At 39.7% G+C, this 16,558-nt stretch overlaps 1 protein-coding gene and 1 pseudogene across 1 annotated transcript in view; both read right to left on the bottom strand.

Annotated features, from left to right (window-relative positions):
• LOC126251684 (uncharacterized) overlaps positions 1-16,558 on the bottom strand; it is a 404,158-nt gene that overhangs the window by 62,052 nt on the left and 325,548 nt on the right. The window lies entirely within an intron of this gene.
• On the bottom strand, positions 14,168-14,285 carry LOC126254155 (5S ribosomal RNA; annotated as a pseudogene).

Genomic DNA, 16,558 nt, shown 5'->3' with positions numbered 1-16,558 from the left:
GCACTGCTTGTTTCCAAGGGAAGCACAACTAGAATGAACAGAAATAAATGTAAGAATACTCAACACTTGTCAAGTATTACAGCTGGCAGCGTCCATTAGGGACAAATATGTTTTGATTTGTGCAACAGACCTCTGACCTTTTAATATTGTAAATGGTTGGGGATTCATAGGCTTATCTCAAGAGCTGAAAAGTACAGGAGCAATATATGGACAGATCACTGACCAAGAATTGCTACTTCCCCAAGGACTGGGGAATTTGGCTAGTCAAGTTAGGAGTGGACTTATTACAGAAGTGAAAGATGCAGTTGTTAAAAACCAATGTTCAATGATTTGTGATCTGTGAACAGACAGCTACCATAAGACACATTACTTGACTGTGTTGTCCAGCTGTATTGATGAGTCAACAATTAAATGGAAATTAAAAAACACTGTACATTTAACTACAAGGTTTCCAAGAATGCTGAACATATCATTACAGAAATATATGAACAAATGGCAAAGTAACAGACAACTTCCTTGGCACTAACACAGGTTACATTCATTGCAGATCTACATCTACATCTACATCTGTGGACTGCAAACCACAGTGAGATGCATGGCAGAGGGTATGTCCCATTGTATCTGTTATTAGGGTTTCTTCCCATTCCATTCATGTATGGAGCACGGGAATAATCATTGTTTGAATGCCTCTGTGCATGTAGTAATTATTCTAATCTGATCCTATGATCCATGTGTGAGTGATACAAAGGGAGTTGTAATATATTCCTAGAGCCATCATTTAAAGGTAATTCTTGAAGCTTTGTTAACAGACTTTCTTGGGTTAGTTTATCCTTATCTTCAAGTGTCTTCCAGTTCAATTCCTTCAGTATCTTTCTGATACTCTGCCACAGATCAAACAAAACTGTGACCATTCATGCCGCCATTCTCTGTATATGTTCAATATCCTCTGTTAGTCCTATTTGGTAAAGATTGCATACACTTGATCAGTACTCTAGAACCAGCTGCACAAGTGATTTGAAAGCAGTCTCCTTTGTAGACTGCACTTCCACTGTATTCTACCAATAAGCTGAAGTCTACCACCTGCTTTACCCACAACTGAGCCTATGTGATCATTCCATTTCATATTCCTACAAAGTGTTACACACAGGTATTTGTATGAGTTAGCCGATTCCAGTGGTGACTCACTGACATTATAGTCATAGGATACTTTGTTTTTTCATTTTCTGAAGACCACAATTTTACATTTCTGAACATTTAAAGCAAGTTGCCAATCTTTGCACCTCTTTGAAATCTTATCAAGATCTGACTGAATATTTATGCAGCTTCTTTCATGCAGTACCTCATCATAGATAACTGCATCATCTGCAAAATGTCTGAAGTTAGTAATAATGTTGTAGGCAAGGTCATTGATGAACAGCAAGGGTCCCAACACACTTCCCCAGGGCATATCTGAAGTTGCTTCTACATCTGACAATGACTCTCCATCCAAGATAACATGCTGCATCCTGCACACCAAAAAGTCCTCAGTCATGTCGCAAATTTCACTTGATACTACATATGATCATACTTTTGGCAATAAGTGTAGGTATGGTACTGAGTAAAATGCTTTTCAGAAATCAAGAAATACTGCATCTACCTAACTGACTTGCTCCAAAGCTTCCAGTATGTCGTGTGAGAAAAGTGCGAGTTGGGTTTCACATGATTGATGTTTTCAGAATCTATGCTGGTTGTCATTAATGAGGTCATTCCACTCAAGATACCTCATTATGTTTGAGCTCAGAATATGTCCTAAGGTCTGCAACAAATCGATGTTGAGGGTACTGGATGCTAGCTTTGTTGGTCACTTCTACTACCCTCTTTGCTGATGTGTGCGACCTGAGCTTTTTTCCAAGAACTGGGCATAGTTTTCTGTTTGACGGATCTATGATAGATTATAGTGTGACAGATTACAGTTAGAAGAGGAGCTAACTCAGACATAAATTTTGTGGATCACTTCTACTACTCTTCTTGCTGATGGGTGTGACCTGAACTTTCTTCCAAGAACTGGGCATGGTTTTTTGTTCAAGGGATCTATGATAGATTATAGTCAGAAGAGGAGCTAACTCAGACACAGATTCAGAATAGAACCTGACAGGGATTCCAACGGGTCTTGTGGCTTTGTTCAGTTTTAATGATTTCAGCTGTTTCTCAACACCACTGACACTAATACTTACTTCATTCATCTTTTCAATGGTGTGAGGATTGAACTGGGACAATTGTCCTGGGTTTTCTTTTGTAAAGGAACATTTGAAAATGGTGTTAAGCATTTCCACTTTTGCTTTGCTACTCTCAATTTCAGTTCCTGCCTCATCCACAGAGGACTGGATCCTAACTTTGGTGCCACTAACAGCCTTTACATATGACCAGAATTTCTTTAGATTGTGTGAAAGATCATTTGACAGATCAGGAGGCTAACATCAAGAAAGCTCTAGAAGTACACAAGTGTGCATTGTACTTTTACGGCACTGAGGCACACATTCAATGGAAGTTTCTTAATGGATGAGGTTCCTGTAACATATGACACCAACCTGACCGTATATAAACTAGTAGGCTATATGAAATGACCTGGTTTAATAGCGAGATTAGAGAAAACCTTACAACAGGGTGTTGAAACCAGGTGGGGCAGTGTGTATATGTTGTTGGACTCAGTTCATTTATAAAAAGACCAAATAGAAGTCATTTTACTTGATTCAGACAAATATGGCAAGATGGTGTCACATCGTAATGCGACTATGGCTAGCATTATTCAATTTCTATAAGTTTTTAAGGTGGCCAAAGACTATATGGGAGGTGAAAATGATCCAACACTACCATTTTTATTGCCATGGATTTTGAAATTGTTAGATCTCTTTCAAGCTGGAGCTGACAATGTGCAAGCTAAAGGAAAGGGCAGAGCTGTTTATAAAACACCCTTGTTTCAAGGACCTATTAGTTTTGCCTGAAGAAAGAAGAGAAGAAATTCATCAAGATGTGTAGCAAATGTTAAATAACATTGTTAATATGAACACAACTGAAGATTTCATGCCTTCTACCACAAAAAAATTTGAAAATTTGTGAACATCCACCTCAAAATTGAAAGATTAGCATCCACCTCAAAATTTGAAAGATTAGCTTCAAAAATATATGAACATGGAGAGTCCAAACAATGAGTTCACAGACCTTCTTTCATAGTGGAAAACAAATGCTTGTGCCCTTTCAGAATTTAGTGAAGAGGTATTCTTTATTCCTGCCAGTAGCACCTCTTAAAGATATTTTAGTAAGGCAGGGATTGACTCAGAAAAGAAGATGTGTAGATTCTGAATGTGTTTAATGACATTCTCATCATCGATAACAATAAGAGAACTAAACCAAGCTAAACTTGAAGCGCAGAAGTAAAGGCAGCTACAAACAACTGAATTCCTGAGACACTGTGTACGTAATCAAATATAGTGTTGAGAAGTGAAAAGTAATGATTGCATGCTTATGCAGTGAATATTGCATAGTCCATATTAAGTAATGTGAAGTGTTGTATAAATATGGTATGAAAATAACAACAGAATCAGCTGTAATGCAATATATTCGGAATATGGGACAGCTGAGCTAAGGTTTCAGATTAATTTGTTAAACTATATTGTACATTATTCGTGATGTCTATGTACTTTTTGTTTTAATTAAAAGGTTTCTGAGGCATCAAGGGATCACCAATTTAGTATTGGAGGGCAACGTGGACAGTAAAAATCGTAGAGGGAGACCAAGAGATGAATACACTAAACAGATTGAGAAGGATGTAGGTTGCAGTAGGTACTGGGAGATGAAGAAGCTTGCACAGGATAGAGTAGCATGGAGAGATGCATCAAACCAGTCGCTGGACTGAAGACCACAACAACAACATAATTATGTACTGTAGCAACTTACATTGCTTGTGTATGGGAATATTTGTTAATGCATAAGAGCAAGTACTTCACTAAACAGCAGATTAATTTCAATGTCCCGGTTTGTAAGCCAATCATATCCTAAGCTGCTGCTTTAAATCATTTTTCTTTTGGCTGTTGTTGTTTCACTGTTTTTTAGTCAACTCCAATATTACTGCACCAGAGTGTGAGGGTGCTTTGTTCGGTTTATCTTCAGTTTCTATCATGATATTTCACAAGAACATGCTGAACCACTTGATTGTGTACACTGATGTGAGAAAAGTCATGAGATGCCTCCTAATATTGTGTTAGACCTCCTTTTGGGCAGTGTAGTGCAGGAATTCAACATCGTGTGGACTCAAAAAGTTGTTGGAAGTCCCCTACAGAAATATTGAGCCATGCTGCCTCTATAGCCATCCATAACTGTGAAAGTGTTGCCAGTTCAAGATTTTGTGCATGAACTGACCTCTCAACTATGTCCCATAAATGTTCAGTGGGTGGCCAAATCATTTGCTCAAATTGTCCAGAATGTTGTTCAAATCAGTCACAAACAATTGTGGCCTGCTGGCATGGCCCATTGTCTTTCATAAAAATTCCATCATTGTTTGGGAACAAGAAGTCCATGAATGGCTGCAAATGCTCTCCAAGCAGCTGAACATAGCCATTTCCAATCAATGATTGGTTCAGATGAACCAGAGGACCCAGTCCATTCCCTGTAAACACAGCCCACACCGTTATGGAGCCACCAGTAGCTTACATAGTGCCTTGTTGACAACTTGGGTTCATGGCTTCGTGGAATCTGCACCACACTTGAACCCTAACATCAGTCTTACCAACTGAAATCAGGACTAATCTGACCAGGTCACAGTTTTACAGTTGTCTAGTGTCAAACTCTTATGGCCATGAGCCCAGGAGAGGCACTGCAGGCAATGTCATGCTGTTAGCAAAGGCACTCGTATTTGTCATCTGCTGATGTAGCCCATTAACACCAAATTTCATCACACTTTTCTAACACCAAATTTCTCGTATGTCCCACATCTGTTTCTGGGGTTACTTCATGCAGTGTTGCTTGTCTGTTAGCACTGACAACTCTACGCAAACTCTGCTGCTCTCGGTCATCAAGTGAAGGCCGTCAGCTATTGTGTTGTCCGTGGTGACAGGTATGCCTGAAATCTGGTATTCTCAGCACACACTTAACTTTGTGGATCTCAGTATATTGATTTTCCTAATGATTTTCAAACTAGAATTTCCCATGCATTTATCACCTACTAGTGAAGTGTGTTAATTCCTGCCATGCAGCCATAATCACATCAGAAATCTTTGCACATGACTCACCTGAGTACAAATGACAACTTCACCAATGCACTGCCCTTTTATACCTAGTGTACATGATACTACTGCCATCAATATCCCATGACTTCTGTCACCTCAGTAAATGCATAGCTGTCCTGAAATCATTCACAATGTGATGCCTTTTCCTTAGTCACCACTGTACTTGTTTACTTTAACATCACCACATGTTTCTGGTAGCACCCATCAGAAGCCAAATTCAATAGTACTGTGGTTGACTAATATGACTGTTGGTACAACACAATGTTTTGTTTTTCACATAACACATTTCTCTTTGTTGAGTTAAAGCATCATCAGTGTGATTTTGTTTCAGCTTTAGCAACAGGTTAACCCAGCTTTTTTTAGTTTTACTTATGTTTGATGTTGCGATTTGTACACTTATTCAAAAAACACAACATACACAAATAAAATTGCAAAGCAGTGATGGATGAACAGTTGGGTACAAAACAATGATAAACTGTGATTATATATGTGGTGTCACTGCCAGACACCACACTTGCTAGGTGGTAGCTTAAATCGGCCGCGGTCCATTAGTACATGTCGGACCCACGTGTCGCCACTGTGTGATCGCAGACCGAGCGCCACCACACGGCAGGTCTCGAGAGACGTACAAGAACTCGCCCCAGTTGTACGATGACGTTGCTAGCGACTATACGGACGAAGCCATTTCTCTCATTTGCCGAGAGACAGTTAGAATAGCCTTCAGCTAAGTTAATGGCTACGACTTAGCAAGGCGCCATTAGCCTTAAATAGCTTGTATATAAAGAGTCACTTGTATCGCCACAATCTCCAGATGTCTCATCAAGAACGATGTATACAAGGATGTATTAAAAGTTAAGTATATTCCAAAGATACGTATTTTCTTTATCACATTCATTAAGTCTCCTGTTTCAGACCTCACTCCATCCTTCGTGAGTTAGCGCGTGCATCTTGGCCGCCTCTTTCAATTAGTGTGCGTAGTGTTGGCAAGTCTGCCGACACTACAATATACAGTGGTTAATATGTTAAGCCCTCAGCCTCTGAAAAGTGGAAGAGCTCAAAACACATATGTCGTGTCTGTTCTTTCAGACATGTCTGAAAAACAGATACCATTTTAATCCAGCATCCACTATGAATTAAGACACAAAAGAATTATGGACAATTGCTGCAAGTGGGTGCAAATTTTCAGCTTTCCCCACTGATTTAAATCAAGGTCCCACTTCCAGCCAATGTGTGTAATTCCTTGGTATCTTACCTTAAAATGTTCTAAATTTGTCAGGCATCCAAAATATGTAGCTACAGAACCTGCAAAACGATTGTTCATAAGTCCATAATCCCTGCCTTCTCAAACATTGTTCCCTTACAATATCATTGGGAAGGTAAAACATCTTCTACAGAACTCCAGCAACAGAAAAATTAAACAACAAAAGTTACACAACTGCCTTTGAAAAGAAATGTTACAAAACAAGCTTTGAAACGCATAATATGTTAACAACTTGGCCCTCTTTGATGGCAAACTTCAATGCTACAGGAGTTGTAATGAATACAACAAACCTTTTTAATTTTTCATAGAATGAAGCAACACTGGAATAAGTCTGTAGCTAGGTAACAGAGAAAAAATAAAAACGCACATAAAGGAAATAAACTTCAACATCAATTCTACAAAAGGCTAAAGTTTCCGTGTGGGAGAATAATTATGATACTGCCAACTTCAGATATCTTGGAGAAGCCTTATGAAGTAAGCACAGTTACGGTACACACAAAGTAGGAAACACTTGTAAACAGAAAAGTCAATTTAAAAGCAACTCTTAAGTACAAAACGCGCGCGCGCGCACACACACACACACACACACACACACACACACACACACACAAAAGCAGATGGCTAGGTTTCCTTGCTGCTGCAACAAATGACTTGGTGTTAACGCTTAGATGAGACCCCACAACAGTCATATCTTCATGTAGAAAATCATTTTCAGTCTTCATTTCTCATTTTATCACTAGGTTTCATGATTTACCTTATCGCTGTTACATGACAGTTTCTAAGTAATCAGAATGTCACCACTGATAATCCAACAAATACGGTGATATCTCAGGGGCAAGTAAAGACATTAGTAGACAAAAATTTGTAAGAATTTCTGTGTTTCTCCCCCGTGTGCGGAAAAATCTAAGTACTAACATCAACATCTTTTGTAACAAACTGTCTTTAGATGGAGAAAGCAAACCAAATGGCATGTGTGTTTCATTAAGACAAGTGCTGTTATTTTATTTCAATAAAACAAAACACATTTGGTGACAAAAATATCCATATCCCTGGAGTCACAAGGTGGATTTAAAATATCTTCACCGACTTCAGAAATAGCCTCAGAAAAAAGTAGGCCTCTCGAAAGGATGGGGGAGAGTTGTGTAAACTAACACTATAGGTGGCCACCAATAAAATGTTGGTTCTACTATGTTCATTATTGTCAGTTATTACCCACTGTGTTATTTCTATTATTTTAGGGGTATTGTGTGATTTTTCTTTCGAGAAATATATGAGTACATAGTGTAAAAACCACCAGCAACTGCCACAATTTTCTTCTTCTTACTGTCCATACTTCCTAATATTTAAAATACTTTCAAAGTGCCAAACTGTAGTAGGATAAATAAAATGTCTATAAAACACAACACGGAGCACTCTACATGACAATTCCTGACATCCATCATCCATGGTCTCTGGCCTGCCGAGGAACACCGCAATCCTGGGTCCACAGATAAACCGAGAAAATCTGCCGCATTGGGCTTCAGGTAGGCAGGCCCAAACTGTTGGGGATACCCGCAGAAATGGCCTGCGGTTTTGCCTATCATGTAATTCCACTTTTGTGGCCAGTTGTTCATGTGTCACAGGCATCACGTTGACGAAATGAGACCACAGCGCATATCTCTGAGAATCAATACTAATGAGGATAGGTATCAACTCACCCTAATGATGATTGCTAAGCCACAGATAGGCATATAGAAAAAACAATTACACTCTCACAACTAAATTTTCAGCCATAGCCTTCGTGAATCCCCCATGAACCATGGACCTAGCCATTGGGGGAGGGGACGGGGGGGGGGGGGGTGCATTGCGTGCCTCAGCAATACAGATAGCCTTACCATAGGTGCAACCACAACGGAGGGGTATCTATTGAGAGGCCAGACAAATGTGTGGTTCCTGAAGAGAGGCAGCAGCCTTTTCAGCAGTTGCCAGGGCAACAGTCTGGATGGTTGACTGATCTGGCATTGTAACACTAACCAAAACGGTCTTGCTGTGCTGGTACTGCGAATGGCTAAAAGCGAGGGGAAACTACAGCCTTAATTTTTCCCGAGGGCATGTAGCTTTACTGTATGGTTAAATGATGATGGCATCCTCTTGGGTAAAATATTCCAGAGGTAAAATAGTCCCCCATTCGGATCTCTTGGCAGGGACTACTCAGGAGGACGTCGTTAACAGGAGAAAGAAAACTGGCGTTCTATGGATCGGAGTGTGGAATGTCAGATCCCTTAATCGGACAAGTAGGTTAGAAAATTTAAAAAAGGAAATGGAGTGGTTGAAGTTGGATATAGTAGGAATTAGTGAAGTTCGGTGGCAGGAGGAACATGACTTCTGGTCAGGTCAATACAGGGTTATAAATACAAAATCAAATAGGGGTAATGCAGAAGAAGGCTTAATAATGAATAAAAAAAAATAGGAATGCGGGTAAGTTACTACAAACAGCATAGTTAATGCATTATTGTAGCCAAGATAGATACGAAGGTCACACATAGCACAGTAGTACAAGTTTATATGCCAAATAGCTCCGCAGATGACGAAGAGATTGATGAAATGTATGATGAGATAAAAGAAATTATTCATATAGTGAAGGGAGACGAAAATTTAATAGTCATGGGTGACTGGAATTCGGTAGTAGGAAAAGGAAGAGAAGGAAACATAGTAGGTGAATATGGAATGGGGGTAAGGAATGAAAGAGGACGCCGCCTGGTAGAATTCTGCACAGAGCATAACTTAATCATAGCTAACACTTGGTTCAAGAATCATGAAAGAAGGTTGTACACATGGAAGAGGCCTGGAGATACTAGAAGGTTTCAGATAGATCGTATAATGGTAAGACAGAGATTTAGGCTCAAATGGCTCCGAGCACTATGGGACTTAACATCTGAGGTCATCAGTCCCCTAGAACTTAGAACTACTTAAACCTAACTAATCTAAGGACATCGCACACATCCATGCCTGAGGCAGGATTCGAACCTGCGACTGTAGCGGTGTCACGTGGTTCCTGACTGAAGCGCCTAGAACTGCTCAGCCACTCCAGCCGGCAAGAGACTTAGGAACCAGATTTTAAATTGTAAGACATTTCCAGGGGCAAATGTGGACTCTGACCACAATCTATTGGTCATGAACTGCAGTTAATACTGACGAAACTGCAAAAAGGTGGGAATTTAAGGAGATGGAACCTGGATAAACTGACAGAACTAGAGGCTGTAGAGAGTTTCAGAGTGAGCATTAGGGAACGATTGACAAGAATGGGGGCAAGAAATACAGAAGAAGAAGAAGAAGAAGAAGAAGAAGAAGAATGGGTAGCTTTGAGAAACGAAATAGTGAAGGCAGCAGAAGATCAAATAGGTAAAAAGACGAGGGCTAGTAGAAATCCTTGGGTAACAGAAGAAATATTGAATTTAATTGATGAAAGGAGAAAATATAAAAATGCAGTAAATGAAGCAGGCAAAAAGGAATACAAATGTCTCAAAAATGAGATCGAAAGGAAGTGCAAAATGGCTAAGCAGGAATGGCTAGAGGACAAATGTAAGGATATAGAGGCTTATCTCACTAGGGGTAAGATAGATACTGCCTACAGGAAAATTAACGAGACCTTTGTAGAAAAGAGAGCCACTTGTATGAATATCAAGAGCTCAGATGGAAACCCAGTTCTCAGCAGAAAGGTGGAAAGAGTATATAAAGGGTCTATACAAGGGTGATGTACTTGAGGACAATATTATGGAAATGGAAGAGAATGTAGATGAAGATGAAATGGGAGACATGATACTGCGTGAAGAGTTTGACAGAGCACTGAATGACCTAGGTCAAAGCAAGGTCCCGGGAGTAGACAACATTCCATTAGAACTGCATATAGCCTTGGGAGAGCCAGCCCTGACAAAACTCTACCATCTAGTGAGCAAGATGTGTGAGGCAGGTGAAATGCCCTCAGACTTCAAGAAGAATATAATAATTCCAATCCCAAAGAAAGCAGGTGTTGACAGATGTGAAAATTACCGAACTATTAGTTTATTAATTCATGGTTGCAAAAAACTAACACGAATTCTTTACAGATGAATGGAAAAAACTGGTAGAAGCCAATCTCGGGGAAGATCAGTTTGAATTCCGTAGAAATGTCGGAACAAGTGAGGCAATACTGACCCTACGACTCATCTTAGAAGATAAATTAAGGAAAGGCAAACCTACATTTCTAGAATTTGTAGACTTAGAGAAAGTTTTTGACAATGTTGACTGGAATACTCTCTTTCAAATTCTGAAGGTTGCAGGGATAAAATACAGGGAGTGAAAGGCTATTTACAATTTGTACAGAAATCAGATGGCAGTTATAAGAGTCGAGGGGCTTGATAGGGAAGCAGTGGTTGGGAAGGAAATGAGACAGGGTTGTAGCCTATCCCTGATGTTATTCAATCTGTATATTGAGCAAGCAGTAAAGGAAACAAAAGAAAAATTTGCAGTAGGAATTAAAATCCATGGAGAAGAAATAAAAACTTTGAGGCTCACTGATGACATTGTAATTGTGTCAGAGACAGCAAAGGACCTGGAAGAGCAGTTGGATGGCCTGGACAGTGTCTTGAAAAGAGGATATAAGATGAACATCAACAAAAGCAAAACGAGGATAATGGAATGTACTCGAGTTAACTTGGGTGATGCTGAGGGCATTAGATTGGAAAATGTAGTAAAGTAGTAAATTAGTTTTACTATTTGAGGAGCAAAATAACTAATGATGGTCGAAGTAGAGAGGATATAAAATGTAGACTGGTAATGGCAAGGAAAGCGTTTCTGAAGAAGAGAAATTTGTCAACGTCTGGTATAGATTTAAGTGTGAGGAAGTCGTTTCTGAAAGTATTTGTATGGAGTGTAGCCATGTATGGAAGAGAAACATGGACGATAAATAGTTTGGACAAGAAGAGAATAGAAGCTTTCAAAATGTGTTGCTACAGAAGAATGCTGAAGATTAGATTGAATAGAATTGGGGAGAAGAGAAATTTGTGGCACAACTTGACTAGAAGAAGGTTGGTAGGACATGTTCTGAGGCATCAAGGGATCACCAATTTAGTAATGGAGGGCCGCGTGGAGGGTAAAAATTGTAGAGGGAGACCAAGAGATGAACACACTAAGCAGATTCAGAAGGATGTAGGTTGCTGTAGGTACTGGGAGATGAAGGAGCTTGCAGGGGATAGAGTAGCATGGAGAGCTGCATCAAACCAGTCTCAGGACTGAAGACCATAACAACAACAGCCTTTGTCAGAAAACAAGAGTACACACACATTCACACAATCACTCAGACACAACTCAAGCATGAATGACCACTGTCCCTGGCTGCTGCATCAATAAACTCTGAGAATCAGATTCAAACAAACCACTTCTCATATCTCCCTGCCTCCCGCTGGCAGCTGCTTGGCTAGTGGTAAAAAGTGGTGGCAGCACTGACTGCAAGCTGAAGGTAGTGTTAGGAAGGGAAGCAGCAGTAGGAATGAGGGAGTAGGGAAGCGGCACACATACCCAGCTGTGCCCAGCCTGTGACAATGCATGACATCTCAGTAAGCAAACCATTCCACTTACTGAGACAAAAATGAGATTTTTCCAGTGTTTTTTTTTTATTTTTCAAATTTCCCTGATTTCCGTGAGATGTTTTAAATTGCCTGATATTCCCTGATTTTCAGAACTTGTGGCAACACTGAAAAGGCACTGCTACAGAAAACCTTCTACTGTTATATATTTATAATTCATTCAACTGCCTCAGTTCTGATTCATAATGTGTCTAAGTCTTACAAAATGCTTTCATATGTGCGAGCACAACAACTAAAACATGTAACATGTGCATGTTCCTTACTAATATATTTATAACTCAGAAAGCCATACACAATATGACACCACGTTCTGAACTGTCCCATGGGGCTGGCATGGTACAATCTGACAGCTGAGAGTATCATCAGGTCATGTTGTTATCAAGAGCAAGTTGTCGGAACATGATAATCTCACAGGCAGCATTCTTGTTGGCCGGGCTCATTTATGAAAATGAGTGGAAATATGACGACAACTAGTGGCCTCCAATGTGTGCACAGATTAACGTAAACTGGTGTCTCTGGCAAGGAACCACCTGTCGTCCAACCACTAGTCAACCCACAGGATGTGCAGGTAATGTTGGTAGTTGTAGTGGCCCATTTAGGGGCTGATTATAATATTATCCATCAGGTAATGTTGGTAGTTGTAGTGGCCCATTTAGGGGCTGATTATAATATTATCCATCAATATCATTTTTTATCCACGAAGAACACTCCTAAAGACAAGCACTGTCAACATTTTAACTGCTAAGATGCACTGAAAGTATTTAAAAAACAATAATTAAAAAATTAAAAAAAGAAGTTGAAAACTGCCAAATTTGTGGGCCGCCAGGTGGCATCTAAGTATCCACAATGAGCAAGGCGCACAGCCTTGTTTGCTGCACATTTGTAAATGGGAAATGCAACACAACCCAATTGTAATTTGTAAAGTGAATTTGCACCAACAGTTTCTTCAACACGATCGTAAACAGTTACTGTTCTCTGGAAATATCCAAAAAAATTATCAGCTGCAGAGTGAAAATCTCATTCTAGCTGCAGTATGGTATTGGTAAGAGTTAACAACAGAGATAAAACTGAATTAATATTCATTGTGTTTTCATAATATGTGCCTGCTAATAGCTTGTGTCTTTATGTTCCAGAGTTTCACAGTAACATGGAAACCAATTAACATTCTCAATCTTGCAAAGATGAAATATGAAGAACACAGTTTCCAGTTGAAATCACTTATTTCTCCTGAAGTCCTACAATATGTTAGCTAGTTAATTTATTGGACATTAATTCAAATGGTGTTGACATTTCATTAGAAACCGTGGAAGCTTTGAAAGAAATAGAAAATAATTCTGACAATTCCATGAACAGTGGGTCAGATGATGACAATTCCAATAATAGTCAAAAACAAAAATACCTCTAGCCCAAGGAAAATGTGTTCTACAATATCCTTCAGTGACACAGCAAAGGCCGTGAATTTTTGGTTAAACAAAGGTGGGAGAAAATAATTAAAGCTGATCAGTGTGCAAAGCCACTTCTGTTTTGTAAAACCAATAACTGAGCTGTGTAAATGGAAGAAACAGATGCACGAAATAAGAAATATGGGCCAAAATGAAACTTGCAAAAAATATGAAAGCTTTAGAACTGCTTAAAGGAAAAAATGCACCATTACTGATGGAGATCTACAAGACTGGGTCCTTCAAACTGCAAGTGAAATGAACATTTCTGATTTCCAGGCTTCTTTGATCTGGGTAAATATATTCAAGTAATCTTACCGAATAGGAAACATAAAATTACGAAGTTTACTTCAAGTCAACATATGGAAAAAACAGGGAGTTGGTTGTGCAATTGATGAATAGCACTCCATCATCAGGCCACAAGTGGCCCATCGGGACCATCCAACAGCTGTGTCATCTTCAGCTGAGGATGTGGATAGGAGGGGCGTGTGGTCAGCACACCGCTCTCCTGGTCGTTATGATGGTTTTCTTTGACCGGAGCCGCTACTAGTCGGTCGAGTAGCTCCTCAGTTGGCATCACGAGGCTGAGTGCACCCCGAAAAATGGCAACAGCACATGGCGGCCTGGATGGTCACCCATCCAAGTGCCGGCCACGCCCGACAGTGCTTAACTTCGGTGATCTGATGGGAACCGGTGTATCCACTGCGGCAAGGCCGTTGCCGTAATTGATGAATGCTATAAAATAATGCCATTGTAAGTATGAGTGGAATATTGTTTCTGCACCTTTATGTCTGTTTCCAGGAAATTAGGCAAATTAAGACCAACAATTAAAAAAAAGGACTGTCTAGTTGCAAAAATATTGTAATCGATGTATCAAAATCTGGAAAAAAGTGAAAAGATCATTTTCAACATTTCATTAACAGTGTCTTCCTACCATTTTCAGAAAAGAATTGATTCCTTTTGTTGGGCTCTTGGCCTGGACCTAACAACACCTCTGTATTAGAGGAGGACAATGAAACGAATGTTGATATAATGCAGATTCCACCTGAAACTGCTAGTGTGATTCAACCTCTTGACGAAGAATTTTTTCGACAGTGGAAAGCATTTTTAAGGAAATTGTAGGAGAACATAATTTCTGATAGCTGTTTGTCTTTTGAGGTTTATCAGAATTCTCAAGCTTCAGCCATTTGTGTATTATCAGCCTGCACTGCCATGTTTTATGAATTGGATCAAGTACACCTGATACACAGCACAGTATTCAGAACAATGACCAGGACCATTCCTTACTCCATCCCAATTCCATCTAAATCAAACTAGTAATTACTGCGAAACATCTGAATCCATGAATGTTTCTTTTGTCCAGTATGCCCGGTTTAATGAAAATGCTTGTTTTGTCATTCAATTGACCCTTCGCATTTTTATGACCACAGGAAATAAACGAGGAATTGTTTCATTGTTAGTCAAATGCACAATATTCAGAAATTATCACAAGAACTGTGCTACAAGAATTGTTATACAATGAAGTATGTGCAAAAAATATTTTGTTTCAAAAAAGTAGAAGTCCTGACTGGTGGATGTTGGTTGTAATGTGACATCAAACACTGACATGATTTTACGAGGGCTATCCACAAAGTACATTACGTTTTGGAATTAAAAATAAATAAAGTATTGGAAATTTTTTTTGTTATATACAGATGAAAGCCACACTTAAATACTACTTTTCTACATAGTTGCCATTTAAATAAAGGCACTTATCGTAGCGATGGACGAGCTTGGAAATTCCTTCGTCATAAAATTCGGCCGCCTGCGCCTTCTACCACGTGGTTACCTCTTCTTGAAGCTGTGCATCGTCATCAAAATGCTGCATAGCCAAACACTTCTTCATTGCTGGGAATAAGTGGAAGTCGCTCGGTGCCAGGTCGGGACTGTACGGCGGATGAGGAAACAACTCCCACTTAAAAGATTCGAGAACTTCACGAGTGGCATTTTCCGTGTGGGCTTGGGCATTGTCATGAATCAGCAAGATCTTTGAGCCCAACTTTCCCCTGCGCTTGTTTTGTATTGCTCTTCTGAGGTTATGCAGAGTTTTGCAATACCTTTGAGAGTTTATTGTAGTGCCTCTTTCCAGGAAATCTGCAAAAATCACACCTTTTCTGTCCCAAAAGAGGTAACCACGTGGTTGAAGACGCAGGCGGCCGAATTTTACGACGAAGGAATTTCCAAGCTCGTCCATCGCTACGATAAGTGCCTTAATTTAAATGGCAACTATGTAGAAAAGTAGTATTTAAGTGTGGCTTTCATCTGTATATAATTAAAAAAAATTTCCAATACTTCATTTATTTTTAATTCCAAAACGTAATGTACTTTGTGGATAGCCCTCGTATTTTCCATGTTACATTGACAACAACTTAGCTGCCAATATGAATTGGTTGTTATTCAGGAAATTAATGAAATTGTATTTTTTTATTATTATTATTCAGGCCCATTTTGCACAGAAATGATCACAATCAAACAAGCATGTCACAGGCAGACAAACAGAAGTGAACTTCATTCAGTTGTGTTCATTTTGCATGCGCATGTGTTCTGATGGTTGTTGGTCTTTCAGAGAACCATCCAAGGACATCTCTGTCCTGCTGACTCCGCTCGCCGGCCGCGGTGGTCTAGCGGTTCTAGGCGCTTCAGTCCGGAACCGCGCGACCGTTAACTAGTTCTAAGTTCTAGGGGACTAATGACCTCAGAAGTTGAGTCCCATAGTGCTCAGAGCCATTTGAACCATATTTGACTCCGCTCATTGTTCAGAGGTGAAGGCTAAATTAATAAGTAGATTGAAAAATGAATGATCCGATAGGCATTCAATTTCGCAACCTCTTGGTTTTCAGGCAAGAGCTTTACAACAACGAATGATCCGATAGGCATTCAATTTCGCAACCTCTTGGTTTTCAGGCAAGAGCTTTACAACAACACCATGAGGTCCAACAACCAGAGTGTACATGC

Source organism: Schistocerca nitens, chromosome 4 (assembly GCF_023898315.1).
Source record: "Schistocerca nitens isolate TAMUIC-IGC-003100 chromosome 4, iqSchNite1.1, whole genome shotgun sequence".
Lineage (NCBI taxonomy): Eukaryota > Metazoa > Arthropoda > Insecta > Orthoptera > Acrididae > Schistocerca > Schistocerca nitens.
The sequence above is the reverse complement of the archived record's forward strand: the minus strand, read 5'-3'. Positions and strand labels throughout refer to the sequence as shown.